General features: G+C 44.0%; 1 non-coding gene across 1 annotated transcript; it reads right to left on the reverse strand.

Moving 5' to 3' along the window:
- Window positions 1-19,829: 19,829 nt before the first annotated feature.
- Window positions 19,830-19,903, reverse strand: Trnat-agu (transfer RNA threonine (anticodon AGU)). The gene has a single exon. It is a non-coding gene; the product is annotated as a tRNA-Thr (tRNA).
- Window positions 19,904-23,596: the final 3,693 nt, after the last annotated feature.

Below are 23,596 nucleotides of genomic sequence, written 5' to 3' on the forward strand. Positions count from 1 at the left end.
CGGCTTTGATCACGCAGGCATGCATTAACGACCTCGGCTGCGGACAGTTGTGCCACATCACAACATGTATTTTAAACTTCAGCCTTGACGATCCCTCTAATGCGAGTACGCCTACTGAAGACCGTTTCAGTAAATGAATCTCGTAGTTACTGAAGATTTGAGAATCTGGTAACTCCCTTCGCCTACACCCACAACCAGATGAACAGATTTTGTATCCGATACGATACTGCAGTGCCTGTGTTGTTCAAAAATACGATTCATCTTATGTAACTGTTACAAGTGGTTCGTACTGGGCCAGATTCGACAGCACAAAATAAGAAAAAAAGAAGATGTAGGGAAATGGTAAGGATTTAAAAAAACCGAATAATCAGAAAATTTTCACACATCCCTCGCAGAAATACCTTTTGAAGAAATTTTTCTAGACTGTGTAACTTGTTGAGGAATTCATCATTAACGATGAAGTATAGTGTAAGTGACGCTAAAGACAAGAGCAGGTGTCAAAGATATTGCACACTCTTGGGCGCCAACTTACAGGAGGGCCTACACTGGAGAGGTGACGGTGCAGCCGGTATTAAGTGGAGTTAGGAGTTGGCGCGCCCGCTGGAAGCACTCCAGCAGAGTACGTGAAAGGGGAAGGTGGAAAGGGGGCGGGGGAGCCAGTGATGGGGCGTGCGCGCCTCTCCGCGAGATTAACTTCATAAGCTGGGGGAGGTGCCTGTCAAGGGATGACAGCAACGCGCAGCCAACTTTGTCTAAGAGACGGCCATTTTGAAGTCTTTTTGTGAAACTCGTCTGCAAGCTATGCCAGAGTGTGTAAAAGCCAAAGCCGCGTTCCAAGATAATCAATAGACCAACTATGCGTATCAGTCATTCACTACTGACCGGCCGCCGATCGTCCTCTGCCAATGGCGAGATTCAGGTGTGATACAGGGGGGGGGGGGGGGGGGGGCATGGAATCAGCAGATCCCCGTTGTAGGTGTCTCAGACCTTGGAGGTGCAACTTCTCAATCAAAAAACCCCTGCAGTAAAGAGAATTGTTGCAGGGTCCTCAGCATAATAGTCTGACACGCAGCCCACTTAGCTATGGAGGCGGACACTAATCACCATGTTACAGCATAGCCGCGCGGGATTAGCTGAGCGGTCTTGGGCGCTGCAGTCAGGGACTGTGCGGCTGGTCCCGGCGGAAGTTCGAGACCTCCCTCGGGCATGGGTGCGTGTGTTTGTCCTTAGGATAATTTAGGTTAAGTAGTGTGTGAGCTTAGGGACTGCTGGCCTTAGCCGTTAAGTCCCATAAGATTTCACACACATTTGAACATTTGCTGCAGCGTATTCTCCTCGAACCATTTTTATAATCACGTTGCAGGTGCCTTATTTTAACCAACCAATGAACGTACAGGGTGTTTCCGTAAGAGCGTGCATAATGTAACAGGACATAGAACAATCTGAGGCAGGGAACCTGGGGTCGGAGAAACCAGCTTAAGGAGTTATAGAAGTAAACTTGTCTACCGCTTTGTCTAGCATTACGGTGTTCCAGCTGATTTACAACTAACATGCGTACAAGTTTACACGTACTGTGTTGTTTATTTACATGTACATTTTTATTTCCTTCAAGGAAACAAGGATGACGAGCCTGATTACTAGGGAGTCATGATGCAGGTTTTGTTTATTTTACTTGTCCATTAAGTGACGCTGTTGTTTCGTATTTACACTGTCCCGAGACAAAACGTGCTATAAATCAACGACAGATCCATTTTTTATCCAGCGCTACAATACAATGGAGCAGTACCTGTACAGTTTCGCAGAAGTCACTGACATGCACTTTGTGTATGGGGAAGTGCGTTGCAATGCTCTCGCTGTTGAAAGGCTGTACAGGGAACGATTTCCTAACAGGCGTCATCCGTCACCACGAATATTTCTTTCTTTTCATCGACAAATGCGGGAGACTGGTTTATTGCAAAGAAGGAAAGAGGGACCTGGCAACATAAGGACCACTCGTGCACCTGAGGTGCTGAAACGTGTTGCTGCGGACCCCACTACAAGTACTCTTCGCATTGCACGTGAAATGGGCGCTGCGCATACTAGCGTGTGGCGAGTACTCCACGAGCAACAATTACATCCATATGACTCACGACGGATCCAGGCAGTGCTTGTGACAGACTTTGCCAAAAGGACCTCACTCTATCAGTGATTGCTCAAACAGTGGGCTGATCGATCAGATTCCCTCATTTGATCGTGATGGTGTTTCCAGTAGCGGGAATAGCCATGTGTGGAATGAAAAAAACCCTCACTATGTAGTAGAGGCATACCATCAAGCACGTTTTGCTGTGCATATCTGGGCCGGCATTGTAGGCGACAATCTCATTGGGCCATATCTTCTACCTGGCCGTATGAATGGCCACCTGTACTTGAAATTCATGCAAGGAGTTCTACCTGAGTTGTTGGAGAGCGTACCCTTGGCTGTTGGCTAGCCTTGAGAAAAATTTTAGCATTCCTTACCGACGTATACAAAATGATAATTGCTTTGAAGTTGAAACTCTGCGCACTAGAGAGTAAAGGATTGTACCACATTTCACATGTAAATCCGTTTATTGAAAGATAACCTGCTTTTTAACTTTGTCTTTGCCATAAAACTTTTCACTTTACATTTCTAGTATGCTTTACACAGCTATCTGATTATTTAACAGAGAAATAAACATTTTTTTACTACATCAGTGACAAATGTTTACGTAATTACACAGTTGGATAACTTCACACTTATGAAATTGTATTTTGTTTGTACATTGTGAACTGTTCATATTTTTTCGGAACCATTGTGATACTATGAGAGCTTTGAATGATATGTGGTATGGGATCATCATTTTAAAGTATGTTTGAGGTAGATGACACTATTGAAATGGGCAGAGAATTTTTTTAGGTTTTGAAATTATTGCAGAAAGCTACACGTTTTTGAGATTTGACTGAGGTGCTGTGATGCTATTATTATGATGACAATGTTTATTATGCTGTTGAGGTATGTTTATGATCAATAAGATGATGCTATATGAGGAATTTGATTATGCTGTGTATTTATTATGATGAAATACTGAAGTGTCGCCGCAAATTTGACGTGACGACGAATATGTATATGTGTAAAAAGGTAAGGAGTAATGAATAGTGGTTAGGGACACTGATATGTGAAAAAGGATGTTGGAAACCAAGAATCGTACTTAAAGAGTTTGAAATGTGTGTACATGCGTGAATGTATCACAATGCCGCCGAAAATTTTTTGGACACTGTTATATTTATAGGATTTTGTTTCTACAGATTTGTAACGCAAATATTTCGACCTGTGAAATTTTATTTGTATCAAACTGTCACTGTAGTTAAAGCTGAAGTCGTAAATTTTTCGGTAAGGAAGGTAGGTCACCTTGACGTAATGCACTGTAAGCACCCAGCTGTGCGACAGTCGCCTGGAAAAAAAGCCATTAGTGTGTGCCTTTCAGAGGCACAGGTGGAGAAAAAAGAGGCCATTAACCTCGCTATTGACATTCCTTTGTAGAAAGCATCGCAAATATGACACACTCAAACTTGAAAACATGATTACACTGTAGAGTTCTTAATTTATGATATTTGCTGAAATGAAATTGTGAGAAACTTTCACATCTATTGTCTTGCTAGTTGAAAGATTTTTTACTGCATTATGAAATGCCATATGGTTAGTGAATGATGTTTCACGCCTTGCTTTGCCTATTTTGTTTAATATCTAGTTTCTAGCTGCACTGCAGCATTGGTTAAAATAAAATTTTATAGATGTACTAATATAGATATTTTATGCCTACAGATCCAGTAAATAATAACTTTATGACCTACTTAAAAAAAACGAAGGAGCACAAAAAGACATTTCCCTTCACAGGACTTGCATACATAATTTTCTTTTCAACTACTTGGTAATATTTCTCGTAGAATAAGTTGTGGTGCACCACTTTAATTAAATAGACATTAAGATATGAATATACATTTCCCTTATCTGCATTGTTGTCTTTAGTGTACTATTTTTTCTACATGTGGGTTTGTCATATTTAGATATAAGTTAATGCATTTGCTGCTGCTGTTTGCCAGGCATAGTGCTACTGAATTTCACTTTGTATTACTCTGTTAAGCCAGTTTTACTACTGATTTATTTTTCTTGTTGCTGCACATTGGCTCATATTAGTTGTAATGGTGCATTTGCTCTGTTAATTGAGATTTACTGCTGCTTGCTTTGCCAATTTGCATTTCTTTGTCATTGCTGTTTGCTTTAATTGTTTTGTGCTGCTGCATTGCCTTGTCCCTTAGTTTAGCATCTGAGCTCAGTAGATTTAAGTTAGCTTAAGATGGGGTAGGCTATATAAGAGAACGAGTTGTGATGAATTGGAAGAAATGCATTGAGAAGCTATAAGAAAATGGTTTGGCCAAAAAAGTATTTTGAAAGAGGATATGAACAAAAAAGTAGGGTTTAGGGACAACTGGTTTAGGTAGGATTTTCTTGGAAATAAATGATGAGGTAAGATAATGGAAAATAAATAATTAGGTAAGAAATATGTGAACATATAAATACAGAATGCATGCTTGGATGGATTTTTTTTGGTGGCAACAAATGTTGAAATAAGACAAAAGATCTATGGAATGAAGTTTTGGGTTGGACTGCAGTACCAAATGTTACACTGAAAACAAACCCTGCCCTTTCCCCTTGTGTTATCCCACTATGTGTTTGTGTACCCTTGGGTATTTGTGTTTTTCCTGTCTTTATGTGTTTAGCTGATGAGAGTTATGTTGTAGAATTTTTCTACTACTATGGTATTTACTTTGTAAAGATGTTTAGACATTATTTATTCTGTTTTGTTTTAATGCTCATGTGTGAAGTTGATGTTTCAAAAGTTATTCTGATCTTTTATGTATTTACTTATGTCATAATTCCTGTAACACTGATGCATATGTTTATTTCTATGTTTTTGTAAAGCCTGTTTTACTACAAATGTTATTTGTATTGTTATGTTCTTTAATGATGTATTTTGTACCTTTGTAATTGTATCCTTATGTTGTAAATTTATAATTGTGTAGACACCATTTCTTCAAATTAAGTAACATTTCACTGCACACATTTCTGTTGGTCATAATATATGCACAGTATGTGAGAAGTTGGGACTGTTAGTGCTTGCACGTGTGTTGATAATTCAGCAAGGGACTGGATACTAGCATTGCTGGTTCTAAGGGCATTTCCAAAAAATTTTTTTGTGAGTGCACAAGTGGTGGTTTATGGACTTGCTATATTGTCCACAAGACTCTTTGATGGTGATTCTGCACCTGCACAGTCGCAACAGATGGTTGCTGGCCGTCTCTACAAGGACTACAGTGGGTCTGCATCTTTGATGGCCCACCAGTACCATTATTTCTACAAGGACTGCACTGGGTCTGCACCTCTGGTGGCCCACCAATACCGTAATCTCTACCAGGACTACAGTGGGTCTACTCTGTGATGACCTACCTACCAATATTCCACAAAACTTCGACTGACTCTGCGGTGGGTTTGCTCTGTTGTGGCCCATTACCTGTCTGCATGTCGAGAGTCAGCACTGTCTTTCCTTTGGAAGGACAACACTACTTCTTCAAGACTGCATGGAAATCTACTAATTCTGTGTGTATTTTCTTTTATTGCTCAGACTTTGAGAAAAACACTGCTATTTTACTGTAATGAATGATCAGGACTGTCTTTATGGACTGTGAGAAAATTTTAGCTTTTGACCAACATTGTATCAATAAGTGTGTGCATTTGATTTCTTTGTTATTGTAATTATGAAAAATTTTTCAAATCTGTATTGGCCATGGCCCAAAACTATTTGAAAAATTTTTTGTGAGGAGCGTGGGGGCTACGTAAGTAGGCTGTTTAGGATTTTATATTGGTAACGCCACGTAGTGCTCTGTATGAAAATCACTGGCCGTGCTGTGTGCAGTCTGTGGCTAGTTTGCATTGTTGTCTGCCATTGTAATGTTGGGCAGTTGGATGTGAACAGCGTGTAGCGTTGGGCAGTTGGTGGTGAGCCGCCAGCAGTGGTGGATGTGGGGAAGTGAGATGGTGGATTTTTGAGAGCGGGTGATCTGGACGTGTGTCCATCAGAAACAGTACATTTGTAAGAAGGGATGTCATGAACTGCTATGTATATTATGACTTTTGAACACTATTAAGGTAAATCCATTATTTGTTCTCTATCAAAATTTTTCATTTGCTAACTATACCTATCAGTAGTTAGTGCCTTCAGTAGTTTGAATCTTTTATTTAGCTGGCAGTAGTGGCACTCGCTGCATTACAGTAGTTCGAGTAACGAAGATTTTTGTGAGGTAAGTGATTTGTGAAAGGTTAATGTTAGTCAGGGCCATTCTTTTGTAGGGATTATTGAAAGTCAGATTGCGTTGCGCTAAAAAATATTGTGTGTCAGTTTATGCACAGTCATGTATAATTTTTCTAAGGGGACGTTTCATCATATTTGGCGTTCAAGGGCTATGGTAACAGACGACCGACGCTAGGGTCATGGTTAACAGCGCGAAATCGTCAGCGGCGCCTCCTCTTGGCACCTGATCGTGTCTGTTGGACCCTAGACGTGTAGAAAACCACTGCACGGCCAGATGAGTCCCGATTTCAGTTCCTAAGAGCTGATGGTAGGGTTCGAGTGTGGCTCCGACCCTGACGAAGCCATGGACCCAAGATCAACAAGGCGCTGTGCACACTGATGGTGTCTCCATAATGGCATGGGCTGTGTTTACATGGAATGGACTCGGTCCTTTGGATGTTCGCCTACTTGGAGACCATTGTCAGACATTCATGGATGTCATGTTCCCCAAAAATGATGGAATATTTTATAGATGCCAATGCGCTGTGTCATCTGGTCACAGTTGTTCGGAAATGGATTGAAGAACGTTCTGGACAGTTCGAGCGAATGGTTTGGCCGCCCAGATCGTCCGACATGAATTCCATCGAACGTTTATAGGACATAATAGAGAGGCCAGTTCCTGCACGAAACCCTGCTCCGGCAACAGTTTATGGACGGCTATAGAGGCAGCATGGCTCAACGTTTCTGCAGGGGACTTCCCACGACTTGTCGAGTGCATGCCAAGTCGAGCTGCTTCACTAGGCAGGGCAAAAGGAGATATGTCACGATATTAGGAGGTATCTCATGACTTTTGTCACCTCAGTGTAATTTCTCGAGAACACGCATTAAATTGTTGATGTGATCTTTGTTGACATTAATAAGTTTTCCCACATCGACACCGGGAATATCAGTATTATAATTGCAGTGTGATTGAATTCTTTTAATCGGTCAGTTAAATACACGTTTTTCCCCCAACAACACTGGAAAATTTCTTAATAGTTACCACCACCACTACTGCCGAAACTTATAATTTCAAGTACTTCGTTTCTGACACTATTCTGTATGATGCTAGACCAGTATTGATTCGGAAAGTCGTGTACAGATTCGTCAGTGTTTTATGAGTGTTAATTACTTGTGTTCCTCACGACATACCGTCCCTGTTGAATGTACTAGCAATCGAATTTATTTTTCGTTTCCTTCTGGCCAATGTTCAGGTACAATAATCTCAAATTGTCGAATTAATGCCACGAGGTGTATTCCATAGTCACAGCCTCCATTTCAGGAAGTTTTTCTACCCTTGCTTCGATTTCTCTCAGTTTAACATGAATCAGCATTGTGTTTCTATATTATAATTTTGTGCGCTGCTGTTGATGTCTTCCTTTACACGTCTTAGCAGCCTCAGTTTATGTGTTATGTATTTTACTACCCTTCTCGTTTCTTTGACTAATAAAAGACACAAAGATATATGAGCTCCAAGATGCTCTTTACAGTCCTTAATTTCTTTGTCCATTATCCTTTATTTTATCCCAACGCTCGTTTGAATTTTTAGTCCAGTCTTTCCTTTGTGCACGTATCAATTCACTAATTTCATGTTTTCAGTTTTCAAACCTTTCAGCCTAATGCTTTCACTTTACCTTTAATTTCATTTGTAGCTTCTTTTTGCCCCGTTTCTAACTTCTGATTAATTTCACTCTAATCAGCATCTGATCATTAGCAATCACAGTTTTGAATTCACTGATTAATCCTGACTTTGCTGAACACTTTTCTTCATTAATATTCTTATTTCTAAAGTGTCAGCTGATGCAATGTCGTGGCTTAACCTATTTATGTCTCCTGTACCTCATTTGAAATGTCGACATCATATTCAGTGATTCTAGCAACTTCATTCAAATATACACTGCCAGGCACAACAGATTCCTAATCCTCAGTTCAGTCATTTATAACAAAATCTACATGTTCATTCACATTATCTATATCGTTTTTCCCCTTCGCATGCCATATTTTTATAATTTAAAAGAAAAATTACAAAATTTACACAGAGCTTTCGAAATACGGTATCTGCTGCAGCATAAACTATGACAACTCTTAAGTTCACTTAGTCCCTACTACCAGCAACTACGTGCATTAAATAACGCCATGAAAAACATAACTCTGACTCCGTTGTGCTGTTATGTGTGTGCTGCTGTTGTGTGGCTCTCACGGCAGTTATGTCCGTGATGCCGACCTGACATCCAGTATTGAACACCCTGTATGGTCCGACAATGCATCTTGTTTGCTGCAGCCTGGTTACCCTTGCTGCATTCTGCAATGTGTGGTTCTGTTACACGAATAAATCTTCATAACGACATCACTGACATATTCCAAAAACCACACACATGAATATTAATCTTGGCACAGTTTAATTTAGTCTGTTATAAATTTTCATCATTAGCCTCACACTCAAACCTCGCTGTGACATTATAAACTACTGCTTTATTACAGAAATTCAAGTAGTTCGAATATATAACTTGCTGGCAGATTAAAATTGTGTGCCGGAGCGAGACTTGAACTTCTGTGAAGTTTGGAAGGTAGGAGGTGAAGTATTGGCCGAAGTAAATCCGTGAAGGTGAGTCATGCGTCGTATTTGGGTAGCTCAGTGGTAAAGCACTTTCCTGTGAAAGGCAAACGTATAGAGACTTGGTCCGGCCAGGAAGTTTCATATCTTTTCACCTTGAATTTTAATTCCAGTATTGAACCTTTCTTTAGTTTCCTTCTTCGACGTATAGATTGAACAGCAATGATTAAAGACTACATCCCGGTCTTCCATACTTTTTAATCCGTGCACTGCGTCCTTGGTCTTCCGCCCTTATTCATCAATCTTGGTTCTTGTGCGCATTTTATATTACTCATCTTTTCCTATAGCTTACCACTATTTTTCTCGGAATTTCGAACATCTTGCACCCTTTCACATTGTCGAATGCTTTTTCCAGGACGACTAATCCTATGAACGTGTATTAATTATTCTTCAGTCCTGCTTTCATTATCAACCGCAAAGTAAGAATTGCCCATCTGGTGCCTTTATCTGACCTAAACCAAAGTGGTCGTTGTCTAAGAGATCCTTGATTTTCTTTCCTGTCTAGTGAAGAGCAATACTGTAGCTTTGTGTTTGCTGATTTTTGACGGCGAATCCTTGCAGCAAGCGTCGATCCTCTGCACGTCTCCTTGCATTTCGCTACAATTTTCTTGCGTTATACAACAGTATCTTCGGCGGGAAGCCTCTGAAGGAGTAACAACTTGACGACATTCTGTTTGCAAGTTTCGTTGTGTGTTCACACAACTTAAAGAGGAGACAGTGCTCTCTAGTTGTATGGTAAACAGAGATCAAACTGAACGTACCGTTTCGTGACGTCGCCGGGACATCCGTTTGTTAACGATCAGCGATCGCCAAGTAGTCTGTGCACTCAGGCCGGCTATTGGAGAAGTGCGGCTCGTGGGTGGGCTGTGGAGCTGCAACCGGTTTTACTGCCCGGCGCAGCTTGTCTCGCACTGGATCAGGATTGGTTTACATTTTGTTCTCTGCGAGCCACTGTGCGGTGCATCCCGTTCTGCGAGCCCGCTGCTTGTCCAGCTCTTTCACAGAGGATGCGAGATAATAATGCGCTGTAAGTTACCTACTCCCACCTCGATTTTCACTGTTCTAATAATTATTAGTGGCACGAAGCTAACAATTTTCAGTTTCCACTGTATTTCGAGAATATAACTTCCCCAGTAGATATTCATGAGAGATATGTGAGCCGTCGCGGGGTTCCTGGCGCCACTAAGTCTATCTGTTGTGTGATGTCTCTCTGGTTTGAGGCCACTAAGATCTTTGCTTGAGGTTTATGAGGGGACGGGGCGTGCTGTGGCGTGGCGAGTTGGGGAGTGCTAACGGGGTGAAGAGGACCGTGTGAGAGGTCCGCTCGGCGAGTAAAGCCGTTGCCGTCCTGGTAGTCGGTAGTTCCATATGTACATAACTGTTTTCCTCAAAAAAGATTCATATTTGGGCAAGCGATGGCGAGACGTGAGCCACTGCTCTCGGTGCCAGACGAGCAGATGACGGCAATTCTTCTGTCAAGGTGCCCTTCAGACTTGTCTGGTGTCGCGTCCACATCTTCGTCAACGCGCTTTCAGCTCGTACGTGGACGTGGACTAGCCCAATGCCTCCACGACTACTAGGGAGGGTGAGGGTTTCATATCCGACTTTAAAAAGCAGCCCTGTTCTCACATAATATCCTACTGCCGTCACGATTCGGCGCGCCAGCATCAACAGTACTGGAACAACTTGGGCCAGGTGACGGGTGCAAGAAGTTAGATAAGTGTTGACAAAGGTGACCCTTTGTAGCATGTCTAGTGCCAATAACCTGTGACTTCGAACACTCGCACGAAGCGTTTGCAGATGATGTCTGTAGCTGAGTGCGTCAAACGTCTGCAGTGAAGATAATTCCCAAGCTTTTCATCATGTCTATCGGTCTTAATGGTGCCACACTTACCGTTGGGAGTCCTCTCCCGATTTTCATCGCTCCGCACTTTGCCATGTTCATGTGACTTCCCGTAGCCATACTATACAAATTAATCTAATATAAAGCCGCTCTTGCCCCGTCGCCCCACCGCGCTAAGAACACCTGGTCATCCGCGTATGTTCTGCATATAAACTTGTGGTGCCGCATCGTCATTCCTCGGAGTCGGTTCCGGAGTCCGCAGAGCAGCTGCTCGACAGCTGGCACCCCTTGCCTGACCGGTCGCGAGATGGTGATAGACCCCACCATGCGTCCATTTATGATCACTCTGGAGCAGTCGGATCACGACGGTTACAAAACTCTGTGAAAACTTCATTTGTGACATCACCCTGTCAAAGGAGCGATCGAAACCTATCGACACCAGTGCACCCTGGAGACAACGATTCTACACAGAGTACGCGAAAGAACTTGCCCCCCTTCTAACAGCTGTGTACTGCAAGTCTCTAGAGGAACGGAAGGTTCCAAATGATTGGAAAAGAGCACAGGTAGTCCCAGTCTTCAAGAAGGGTCGTCGAGCAGATGCGCAAAACTATAGACCTATATCTCTGACGTCGATCTCTTGTAGAATTTTAGAACATGTTTTTTGCTCGAGTATCATGTCGTTTTTGGAAACCCAGAATCTACTATGTAGGAATCAACATGGATTCCGGAAACAGCGATCGTGTGAGACCCAACTCGCTTTATTTGTTCATGAGACCCAGAAAATATTAGATACAGGCTCCCAGGTAGATGCTATTTTTCTTGACTTCTGGAAGGCGTTCGATACAGTTCCGCACTGTCGCCTGATAAACAAGGTAAGAGCCTACGGAATATCAGACCAGCTGTGTGGCTGGATTGAAGAGTTTTTAGCAAACAGAACACAGCATGTTGTTATCAATGGAGAGACGTCTACAGACGTTAAAGTAACCTCTGGCGTGCCACAGGGGAGTGTTATGGGACCATTGCTTTTCACAATATATATAAATGACCTAGTAGATAGTGTCGGAAGTTCCATGCGGCTTTTCGCGGATGATGCTGTAGTATACAGAGAAGTTGCAGCATTAGAAAACTGTAGCGAAATGCAGTAAGATCTGCAGCGGATAGGCACTTGGTGCAGGGAGTGGCAACTGACCCTTAACATAGACAAATGTAATGTATTGCGAATACATAGAAAGAAGGATCCTTTATTGTATGATTATATGATAGCGGAACAAACAATGGTAGCAGTTACTTCTGTAAAATATCTGGAAGTATGCGTGCGGAACGATTTGAAGTGGAATGATCATATAAAATTAATTGTTGGTAAGACGAGTACCAGGTTGAGATTCATTGGGAGAGTCCTTAGAAAATGTAGTCCATCAACAAAGGAGGTGGCTTACAAAACACTCGTTCGACCTATACTTGAGTATTGCTCATCAGTGTGGGATCCGTACCAGATCGGTTTGACGGAGGAGATAGAGAAGATGCAAAGAAGAGCGGCGCGTTTCGTCACAGTGTTATTTGGTAACCGTGACAGCGTTACGGAGATGTTTAACAAACTCAAGTGGCAGACTCTGCAAGAGAGGCGCTCTGCATCGCGGTGTAGCTTGCTCGCCAGGTTTCGAGAGGGTGCGTTTCTGGATGAGGTATCGAATATATTGCTTCCCCCGACTTATACGTCCCGAGGAGATCACGAATGTAAAATTAGAGAGATTAGAGCGCGCACGGAGGCTTTCAGACAGTCGTTCTTCCCGCGAACCATACGCGACTGGAACAGGAAAGGGAGGTAATGACAGTGGCACGTAAAGTGCCCTCCGCCACACACCGTTGGGTGGCTTGCGGAGTACAAATGTAGATGTAGATGTAGACAACATGTTGTTGCTAGTGCGGTAGTCGCTGAGTGCCATTTGTACATTGCTATCCACTCCTATCTGAGATTGTTCGAGTGATATCATTTGACGCCGTATGCGTTTGAAACGTGCTGCAGGTATCCTGGTGTAGATTTTGTAGTAGCAATTAAGAAGGGTGCGTGCCCTGTGGACCTGAATCCCTGTGCCGCGGGATGGTTTGTGGAAGGGATGATCATTCCTTCCATAAAGGCGGGTGGAAGAGGCAGACTGTGGGGACGTCAATTCGCGGTACATGCCAGTCCATCGCGGACTCATGAGATCTTTAAATGTCCGATAAAACTCTTAACGGAACCCGTCTCGCCCCTGCGACTTGCTCAATACTCCCTTATCGAGCGCTGTCATTACGTCATCCTCTATTTGCCCCGTTACCTCTCGCTAGGCCGTCGCGTCGAAGCACGCGGATAGCATTCGTGAGACATCATGGAAGGCTGCCTCTATGTGTTCCGTTTCGTCATAGAGGTGATCGTACTGCTCCATTAAGACGTTGGCAATTTCTTTCTGCACTGCCATACGGCGACGATCTGGCAGTACGACCGCTTGTATTACGGCTCTGCGGCTACGTTGTTTTTCTCTGATAACGTGATATATCAACAGAAATTCTCCACGGACTCGTTCAAAGACCCTTGTGCGGACTGCGAACCCCTCCACGCATCGCGTTATGGAGATTATTTGGGCCTGCGCTCGTTTTACGACAGCACTCCGATCTTGTGAAGGCGCTTGTACAGGACGTTCGCGTAACATTGTGAAGTAAAATTCCATCGTGTGGCCCTTCCACATCATCTACCCCTTTCCGTATCCAGTCAAGGCTCGGCGCAACGCCGGCGTAACGCATTCCGACCACCACTGCAACGTCGTCGGATACGTCGCGAGGCGTCAAAAAATGGTTCAAATGGCTCTGAGCACTATGGGACTCAACTGCTGTGGTCATCAGTCCCCTAGAACTTAGAACTACTTAAACCTAACTAACCTAAGGACACCACACACATCCATGCCCGAGGCAGGATTCGAACCTGCAACCGTAGCAGTCGCACGGTTCCGGACTGCGCGCCTAGAACCGCGAGACCACCGCGGCCGGCTCACGAGGCGTCGTTCATATATGTGCTAAGTATTCTAGATTAAGCGGGTGCATTCAGATTCCGTAAAGCGTATTGTATTCAATTTCCAAGCACCGTGACTTCACCACTCCCGCTGACGACGTAGGGAGGCCGTGCATATGTGTGCTATGTGATCTGAAAAAGCGACGGGCCATTACTCCGCATCGAGGATCGCGGATTCGAGAGGACGTGTTATGTAAATTCGACCAAGGAGACTTGCAGAGTGGCTTGTAACATATGTATAGCCGCGTCTGTCACCATGCATCGTCTCGCAGGTATCGATTAGATTCATGTCCTGTAGCAGTTGCTGGAGCTCCCGGCATGAATCATAGCGTGGATGCTAATCTTTGGTTCGAGCACGCACCTGAAGTCATCTCCAAATATGATAAGTGCGTAGCGGTCTAAGAATAATGGCGCAATCTCCTCCGCTTAAAATCTGGATCGGTCGCGCCTTCTGTCGGACTCCGACGGTGCGTGAATGTTAACGACCCGTACTCCAAGCGCTGTGAGTGCCGGCCCCGCGCTGACGGCAGGTTCACCATGTCCTCGGCTACTATACCTTCACGTAGAAGTATTGCTGTTCCGCTGTCGCAGTCTATAATGAGTGTAATGTATGAATCGCACTCATAGAGATCAGGAAAGCTTTCGACAAATACTTCCTGCAGTAGAACGATGTCGACATCGGACACATGCAGGATGTCTTGTAACAGTTGCAATCTGACCGGCGTTCTAGTTGTATTAATGTTAATGGAGGCTGTTCGATATGCCTGCCCCTGTTCCTCAGTGCGTAAATCTCACATGATTGCTTGTGTTGACTTGTGTGCTGCTGCCCCGGCGACCTGGCGTCTGCGCGACCGTCTGCGTCTTCCGCGTGGCTAACATACGGTGGACGCCGCACCTGCCATTGTGGCTGCGTCGTCGATGTGTTCATCACCATCGGATTCATCGGCCCAGTTCCCATGCTGAAGGTCCATCTCTTATCGTGTCTCTCCCGCCGGGCTGATCGAAGGCAAGTGTTGCTGCGGTGGACGGATGGACTCCTACCGGTGAATCTGTCTGATTGCTAAGTGTTCTGTTTCGTGTGATTCGCGTCGTACTGCTGCGAAGGAGGAAGAACCCCCCGCTGCGCATCCGGATTCACTGTGTCGTCGTTGTACGCAATTGCATCTGCCGTGGAGTACATTAAGCAGGTGTCCGACGGCGCTAGCCGTCGTTTATTGTGGCGCTTCGGCGATCGTTGTTTGCGAGTGTGCGTCTTCGTGTCCGAGTGTGGAAGTGACCCCGGCGCTCAGGAACGAAAGCAGCTGTCGACACTACAATGGCATCAATTTCCATCCCTCCTACCGATCCTTTCCCGTCGGTCAACGGCGTCGCCGGCGCCGCAGTGGCCGGAGTGTACGTCGTTTCCTCAGAGGTGGTGGTGGTGTCTGTCGAAGGCGGTTGCCGTAAACTGTCAAGATGGTGGAGCTGGTCATTCTTGGGGATGGAATCTGTTCGAAGCGCGACAACATACACTATGTGATCAAAAACATCCCGGCACCTGGCTGAAAATTATTTACAAGTTCGTGGCGCCCTCCAGCGGCAATGCTGGGATTCAGTATGGTGTTGGAACATCCTTAGCCTTGATAACAACTTCCACTCTCGCAGGCTTCGTGAATGGCAGCCCATTATTCACGGAGTGCTACACTGAGGAGAGGTATCAATGTCGGTCGGTGTGGCCTGGTACGAAGTCGGCGTTCCAAAACATCCCAAAGGCGTTCTATAAGAGTCAGGCCAGTCCATTAAAAGGATGTTATTGTCGTGTAACCGCCAGAGGCCGTGCATTATGAACAGGTGCTCGATCGTGTTGAAGGATTGCTCTTCAACAGTGGGAAGCAAGAAGATGCTTAAAACATCAATGTAGGCCTGTGCTGTGATAGTGCACACAAACCCACAAGGGGTGCAAGCCCCTCCTTGAAAATCATTACCAGACCATAACACCGCTGCCTCCATATTTTACTGCTGGCACTACACACGCTGGCAGATGACGTTCACCGGGCATTCTCCATGCCCACACCCTGCCATCTGATCGCCACATTGCGTACCGTGATTCGTCTCTCCACACAACGTTTTTCCACTGTTCAATCGTCCAATGTTTGCGCTCCTTACACCAAGCGAGGCATCGTTTGGCATTTACCGGCGTGATGTGTAGCTTATGAGCAGCCGCTCGACCATGAAATTCAAGTTTTCTCACCTCCCGCCTAACTGTCATAGTACTTGCAGTGGGCCGGCCAGTATGGCCGTGCGGTTCTAGGCGCTTCAGTCTGGAACCGCGTGACCGCTACGGTCGCAGGTTCGAATCCTGCCTCGGGCATGGATGTGTGTGATGTCCTTAGGTTAGTTAGGTTTAAGTAGTTCTAAGTTCTAGGGGACTGCTAACCTCAGATGTTAGGCCGGCCGGAGTGGTCGTGTGGTTCTAGGCGCTACAGTCTGGAACCGAGCGACCGCTACGGTTGTAGGTTCGAATCCTGCCTCGGGCATGGATGTGTGATGTCCTTAGGTTAGTTAGGTTTCATTAGTTCTAAGTTCTAGGCGACTGATGACCTCAGAAGTTAAGTCCCATAGTGCTCAGAGCCATTTGAACTTGCACTGGATCCTGATGCAATTCGGAATTCCTGTGTGATGTTCTGGGTAGATGTGTGCCTATTATACATTACGACCCTCTCCAACTGTCGGCGGACTCTTGTCAGTCAACAGACGAGGACGACCTGTACGCGTTTGTGCTGTACGCATCCCTTTACGTTTCCACTTCACTATCACATCGGAAACAGTGGACCTAGGGATATTTAGGAGCGTGGAAATCTCACGTACAGACGTATGACAAGTGATACCCACACACGTGACCACGTTCGAAGTCTGTGAGTTCCGCGTAGCGCCCCATTCTGCTCTCCCACGATGCCTAGTGACTACTGAGGTCGCTGATATGGAGTGCCTGGCAGTAGGTGGCAGCACGATGCACCTAATATGAAAAACATATGTTTTGGGGGGTGTCCGGATATTTTTGATGGCATAGTGTACGTCCGTGTTAGCGGCATCGGTGTTAACGTAGACACGGGTTCACCAGTTGGAACTTGCTCAATCCTCCGCTGCATGCATATTGCACGGACGTGGCCTTCTTTTCCACATCCAGAGCATGTTTTGTGCTGTCCATCGTAGATGACTATGGCTTGCATCCACCGATGAACAGATATGAGGGTATATGTAGCGTCAGTTTTATTCTGATCTGTCGCACTCCACTGAGGACTGGGTAGGTCGTGAAGTTTCGACCATTTTTCCTCCACGTGGCTAAGCACTCTTCCATATGGGCGCAGGGCATCAATCACCAAGCAGACGGAACCTCGAAGGGAAGTTCGAAGATGCGTACGCTTCGCAATCCCTGTCCTGCATGATCAATAGTTACCTCTCCGACATGTCCGCCGGGATGAAGGAATTTGAGACAATGTTTAGTACCTCGAATGATTTTGTGACTCACTGCATCATTAATGAGCTTGACGTAGACGACACTGCTCCCTATGGAAAGGTGTATTCCAATAAGTCCGTTGTTAACTATTGTATCTTGATCTCGTAGGAACCATTCAATTTCGTAGACTTTCTGTTGCGCATATTCGTTTGGAAAACAAATCTTGAGCCGACTTTCTGTATTCATGCGTCATTCTATCTCGGTTACCTCAAAACCTACGAGTACGCCGGACAGGTAAACAATCTTGCGCGCACGAACTTCAGCCATAGTGTACGCTGCCACTTGGCTATATGCTGACGGCCAGGCCTAAACTTCCTTGTGTCGTCAACCATGAGTCTACATTCTGTACTCGTACATCCATTACGTACATTCCAGTATGGGTGAGACATTTTAGTAGAAGTCGCTTGCCCAGTATGGGCTGATCAATATGATACTGCAGTGCCTATATTGTTCTGAATTACGATCCAATGTTCCTCTGGACACGCATGGAACTCTGCATCGCAATTCAGAACAACACAGGCATTGCAGTATCGTACGCAGTACAGTGTCGATCTTCTTTCAGGTATCTAGAAAGAAGGAATCGAAGTGCTCTCCTGCCATCCACAGTTTTAAAGGCCGCGGGTGTGGAAGAATAGCGAGGTGTTTCACATGAGAATTGTTGCATGATTCGCTGCTGATTCTTCTCAAGAAACTTACTTTCCTCAAGTAATGTGATTATGTTCGAGCTTATAATCTATTACGTGACACTATTGTAGAAAATAGAAATTCTTAGTTGTCGACTTATTTGAGATAAAAGGTTAGCAAGCGGTCACAGCCCTCCGTGAGCTCAACGTCCACAGCATCACAGCTGCACCTTGCCTTCTGATCACCACCAATTAGATCATTAGAACTGTTCGAGAGAAAACGGAACCCCGAAAAAACCAAAAGTAGGAAAAAGAGGTCGTCGAAGGAATACACCGTGGCGTATCCAGTTTAAAGTCTTCTTTCGTCATATATTCTGGATTTTAATTCCATCAATAGAGCTCCGTCTCCTATTTTGGAATGAGTTCGTGTTTTTTACTTTAGTCTGCAGTACCATTACATACCCGCGTTTGTCTCGAACGTGACTGTCTTTTCTTTTTAAAAAATCCCAGAGCAGACGCCACCCGTGAGTAAATCCGTCAATTTTGCCAGTACCTGAATGGTGATTTAAAATTGTGTCCAGCAGAGAAATAAGAAAAGAAGCGATAGAAAGTAACACTACAGAGAGACGCGTAAGCCGGCCGAAGTGGCCGAGTGGTTCTAGGCGTGCCGCCGCGATAGCTCAGCGTGTTCGGTCAGAGAGTTTAGTTACCCTCTGTAATAAAAAAAACTGAGTGAACAGGTCAACGAACAACCTGAACGGGTGTCATCGGACGTCCGCTACGGACAAATTCAACGAACACTATAGAACAAAACGAGAGAAAAAAAAAAAAAACAGCCGGAATGGTAGCTCGCGTGTGCGGTTAGAGTTAGCTGCCCTCTGTAATAAAAAAACTGAGTTAATCGATCAACAACGAACTTAAACGGATGTCTTACGACGTCCGCAACGAGCAGGTGCAACGAACGAAAGCGAATAAAATGAGAGTAGAAAAAAGGCGCTACAGTCTGGAACCGCGCGTCCGCTACGGTCGCAGGTTCGAATCCTGCCTCGGGCATGGATGTGTGTGATGTCCTTAGTTTAGTTAGGTTTAAGTAGTTCTAAGTTCTAGCGGACTGATGACCTCAGAAGTTAACTCCCATAGTGCTCAGAGCCATTTGAACCATTTTGACACGCGTAAACAGACAGCATTTATATTATTAATCCTCAAGTCAATGCAATGCCTAAAATAATAAGTCATGGGAATTTCAGAAGGAGAGTGGAAGTTCTTACCAAAAAAAAAAAAAAAAAAAAAAAAAGAGTTGGACGCCAAATATCGTCCCAGAAACTATCAATACCGATAGAAAAGCGCCTATTCCCATGTAGAGCACGTTACATCGAGACAGATGCATATGCATATTAAGCTGCTCCCATTGATCAATTACACGATTCTACTTCTACGGTAGAATATTTGTGCAGTCATACCGATTTACCCACGGTCGCCACGCCTAGCGCAGACGCTTCTTGAAATTGTACTGCGGCGCTGCCATCTGCTGGAGAATGCCGAAGGCACGCCCGGACCGTAAACAATGTTTGCAGTTACGCCTGTCATAATCCTTGGCATTTTGCCTATAACAAGAGATTCAACAGCTATAAGAAACAAGTGCACTCAATTTCATGCCAAAATATATGTCTGGTTGCAGCGAAAGAGCTTTTGTCTTAAATGAAATGGGACTTTTGACATGCACTATTACCTCTAAAATTTTGTCCGGAACCAAAAATATATATCTCTGATACACAAACTTGACGTGTATAGTGTATCAATTAAAAAAAAATTATCGGATATTTCCGAAGGCACCGGAGGGATTCGAACCCTCGATCTCCTGTTTACTAGACAGGCGCTTTAACCAACTAAGCCACGGCGCCGGCCGGGAGGATCGTGCCATATTGATGTTTATACTACCGAGCACAAACGTTTATAATTCCTTCGTGAAGATTTGTCGGTTATAATACAAAATTTGTTATTTTCCTTCGCGTTATTTATATAGTGAAAGACCTTCTTTCAGGAACTCCCTTCTTTGCGTCACAAACCAATACTGAACTGTATTTTTTCGGTCACTAGTAGAGAAGCCCACCACTAGAAATGACGTACCGGTACGTTGATTCTGCAGTGACTGATGTTTATTTGCTGTTTATGTTTTGAGTGTTATCCTGTCCTTGCTTCACATCAGCGTGCGTCAATGCCATGATACATCACTGAAAAGTTTCATACAGTACTGTTGGAACATGTTCGTACGCTTTTGAATATACTGTATCATTGTATCACGAAGTCTGATCTCCATTAGACTGTTGTGGAAACCGTAATCCTTTCTCGAAAACAGAAATCACCAAAGCGATGTGAAAATTCCGTGAACAGTGAATCTCTTTCGGAAGATGTGTTGCATGTAAATATAGTGTGTGTGATTCAGTGAACCCATTATTTCCGTGTCTGTTAACAATAGTATTAGTACGTTCGCCCAGTCTCCCGGTGTGTAACGTCGAATGTGCGCCAAGATCATTTCTAAGGTTATAACGAGAGCATGATTTTTGTGCCCATAGGAAAGAGTTATCTTTTGAGTGAGCACTTACATGTGAAGGATTTATGTCATCAATATATATTCCCTCCCAGGTTACGTGTATTAGGAACGTCGAAATGTTTTTCCGTAAGCTCTCTACAGATTTTGAATATCATTACAACGCTAGCACAGCTATGAAGATAGCGTTCAAAAGTTCCGTGCATTTCATTTACACCTTTCTCAGGCATTTAATCATTTACATCCGATATCTGGAATGAATCTGTTTATAGCTTTAAAGAGGAAAATAAAGGCCATTTCGCTTATGTTGCGATACCCATAACATCTTAGAAGTCGCTATTTTTTCGATATGGAAAACAACTTTTTAGGTTTTGTACTGGACTTGATAGTATTGTTGAGTCTCTGTTCTAGTAAATTACGCTGCGATGGCATTATGAGACGGGTTTATAAATAACAAGCTAAGGCCATTGAAAGTGACCCAAAAAACATTGTATTTTGAGTTATATCATGCAGTAAATTAACGACTTATAGCCTATCATATAACTGTCCATAATTTTGCATTATTTTCCCGTACTCATTTTTCTCTTTCTTATAGACAGGCATATAATATTTACCACGTTAACGTATTTACTTGGCGCATTTATGCACAAGTATCTGCTACATTATAAAATAAATATCGCGTGAAAGTCTCAGTTCCAAATAATATCAAAAGGGCATTTTATTCTCTTGTACAGACACTATGTCAGAGAAATAATGCTGGAATGAACAGTTATTAACATTTTGCAACTCAATAAGAGATGTGCCTCACCGCTGCAGTTGGTTGTGTAAGTCAGCTCCAAAGTCGCAGGAAGGCTAGGAACACAGCCAAGAAATCAGCGAAGTACTCTAACAAACCTACAGGTTCACACTCGTGTCTCGCAAATACTGTATACGGCCGTGCTATTGCACCAGAAATATTAGTCCTAAGACAATCACATTCATTATCGTCCTGACGTCTCCTCACAGAGAAAGTGACTCTTTAGTACGATAGCCCGCATCTCGTGGTCGTGCGGTAGCGTTCTCGCTTCCCACACCCGGGTTCCCGGGTTGGATTCCCGGCGGGGTCAGGGATTTTCTCTGCCTCGTGATGGCTGGGTGTTGTGTGATGTCCTTAGGTTAGTTAGGTTTAAGTAGTTCTAAGTTCTAGGGGACTGATGACCATAGATGTTAAGTCCCATAGTGCTCAGAGCCATCTGAACCATTTTTTTTAGTACGATAATTATAATCAAATCGTTGTGAAATTTACCTATGAATCGTAACTATTCTTCCATGCACGAATTTCTCTCTGCATGAGTCGTGTAGCAGGGATTCAACATCGCAGTTCCAAATAAGCAAATATAAAGAACTCAGCCCATGAGGTAATAACGTAAGTTTCCGTGTTCGTGAGGATTGTAAAGTCTACCAGATCAGCGCTGTATTAAATTCATGTGACTACCCCAACGTTTGGGCATGCTGTCTCCTCACACGTGTCTCTCTGGTTATGTATTAGCTTTTCACGACGTATAGATGAAGAAAACGGGGAATTTCAGTAAATCTAACTAGTTTTTCCAGATCTTAAGGTTATGTGTTGAACACAAAAGGCGGAGCTAGGGAAAAGCTGATTAATTTGGTAGTCTGCTCCCGCTACCTGAGAAGCACAATCGAAACAGCCTCACTATTTGTTACAGATACACGCAAGCGACGTAATATTACATTATAGTTGTCATGATTAACCATTAACAATCCATTTTTCCTTAACGGCCTCCTTCACGCTTCTCCATGCATTACGATTTTCAGTTAGACGTTTACTCTTTGTTCCTGTACGTTTACTAAGGTCATCTGCCGTACCAAACTTCAGTCAGGTCGTCACATCGATTTTTTCTTATCCTCGCAATCCACCAAAGGACTTCCTCGGTCCATCTACCAGCGATTCTTATTCCCGTTCTCCATCTCTTTCTCTCTCCAGTCCCGGATTTAGGGGGGGGGGGGGGGGGGGACCGGGGTATTTGTTCCGGGCGGTAGTTTCAGGGGCCGGCAAATTCATATTCTTTATTCTTTTCTTGAAGAAAAAAGCACCTTGTTTCAAAAGCTCCCAGCATCCACAGCACGTTGGCCTACACATTATTCATATGATTTTGAAACGCATCCCTGCTGATTTTTGAACATTTTTGAACGCTATCTTGAGTGCCCTTGTAGATGGGAGACCGCGAGCAGCTCACGACAGCTGTGGGGCGGCTGAGCTAGCAGTTCAAGCGAGCCTGACCTCCACCACATTTGTTTCCCAGTCAGTGAGTCTCGTAACACGCTAAAGGTGAAAGAATTTGCTGCTGTCGCAGTTCTGGCTGTATTAAAGAAAACGGAAGAGGAGGAAGAGGAGTAAGTTATGGTGCCACACTATTACTAACACCAGATTGGGTGTATTTGTCTACATGACGATCTTCGGAAAGATCGACAAGAGTTTTTTTTTAATTTCTAGCGCATGCCAGTGTCATCGTTTGAACAACTCTGCGCTATTTTGAAACCACATTTCAATGTGCAAGATACCAACATGACGAAATGCTTTTCTCTTGAGGAGAGGATCGCCTTGAAATTAAGGTAAGCAGAAAATTAAATAATGCATTGAAGCGAAAAAATGTTCATTGTTGGTTCTTTTCTCCACATGGTGTCAAAATACAATCTTATTTGTTATATAATCTGTTATATTATTATTTGTTATATAATCTGCAATCTGCTGAAAAATCTATTCATTCCAATGATTTGACAGAGCAGGTCTATGAGATAGAAAGAGAGACAGAAGAATTGTTACATGAAGTTTGTTCTTGGGGCAGTGTTGACTGACGAATGTGGCGACAGTGGTTTTCTATTGGCTTGCAGTTTCATGTCTTTAGGGATATCTTTTGTCACTGACTCTCCTCGTCTGTAGATTGCTCGTCTGAACGGTCCCGTTGCTCGATACTTGTGTGTAGATCGTCGCAAAGCTTACCGATATCGGACTGCTTTCCATCTGTGCTGCTAGGCTTCCATTTCT

The sequence above is a fragment of the Schistocerca serialis genome, chromosome 1 (genome assembly GCF_023864345.2).
Source record: "Schistocerca serialis cubense isolate TAMUIC-IGC-003099 chromosome 1, iqSchSeri2.2, whole genome shotgun sequence".
In the NCBI taxonomy this organism is placed as follows: domain Eukaryota; kingdom Metazoa; phylum Arthropoda; class Insecta; order Orthoptera; family Acrididae; genus Schistocerca; species Schistocerca serialis.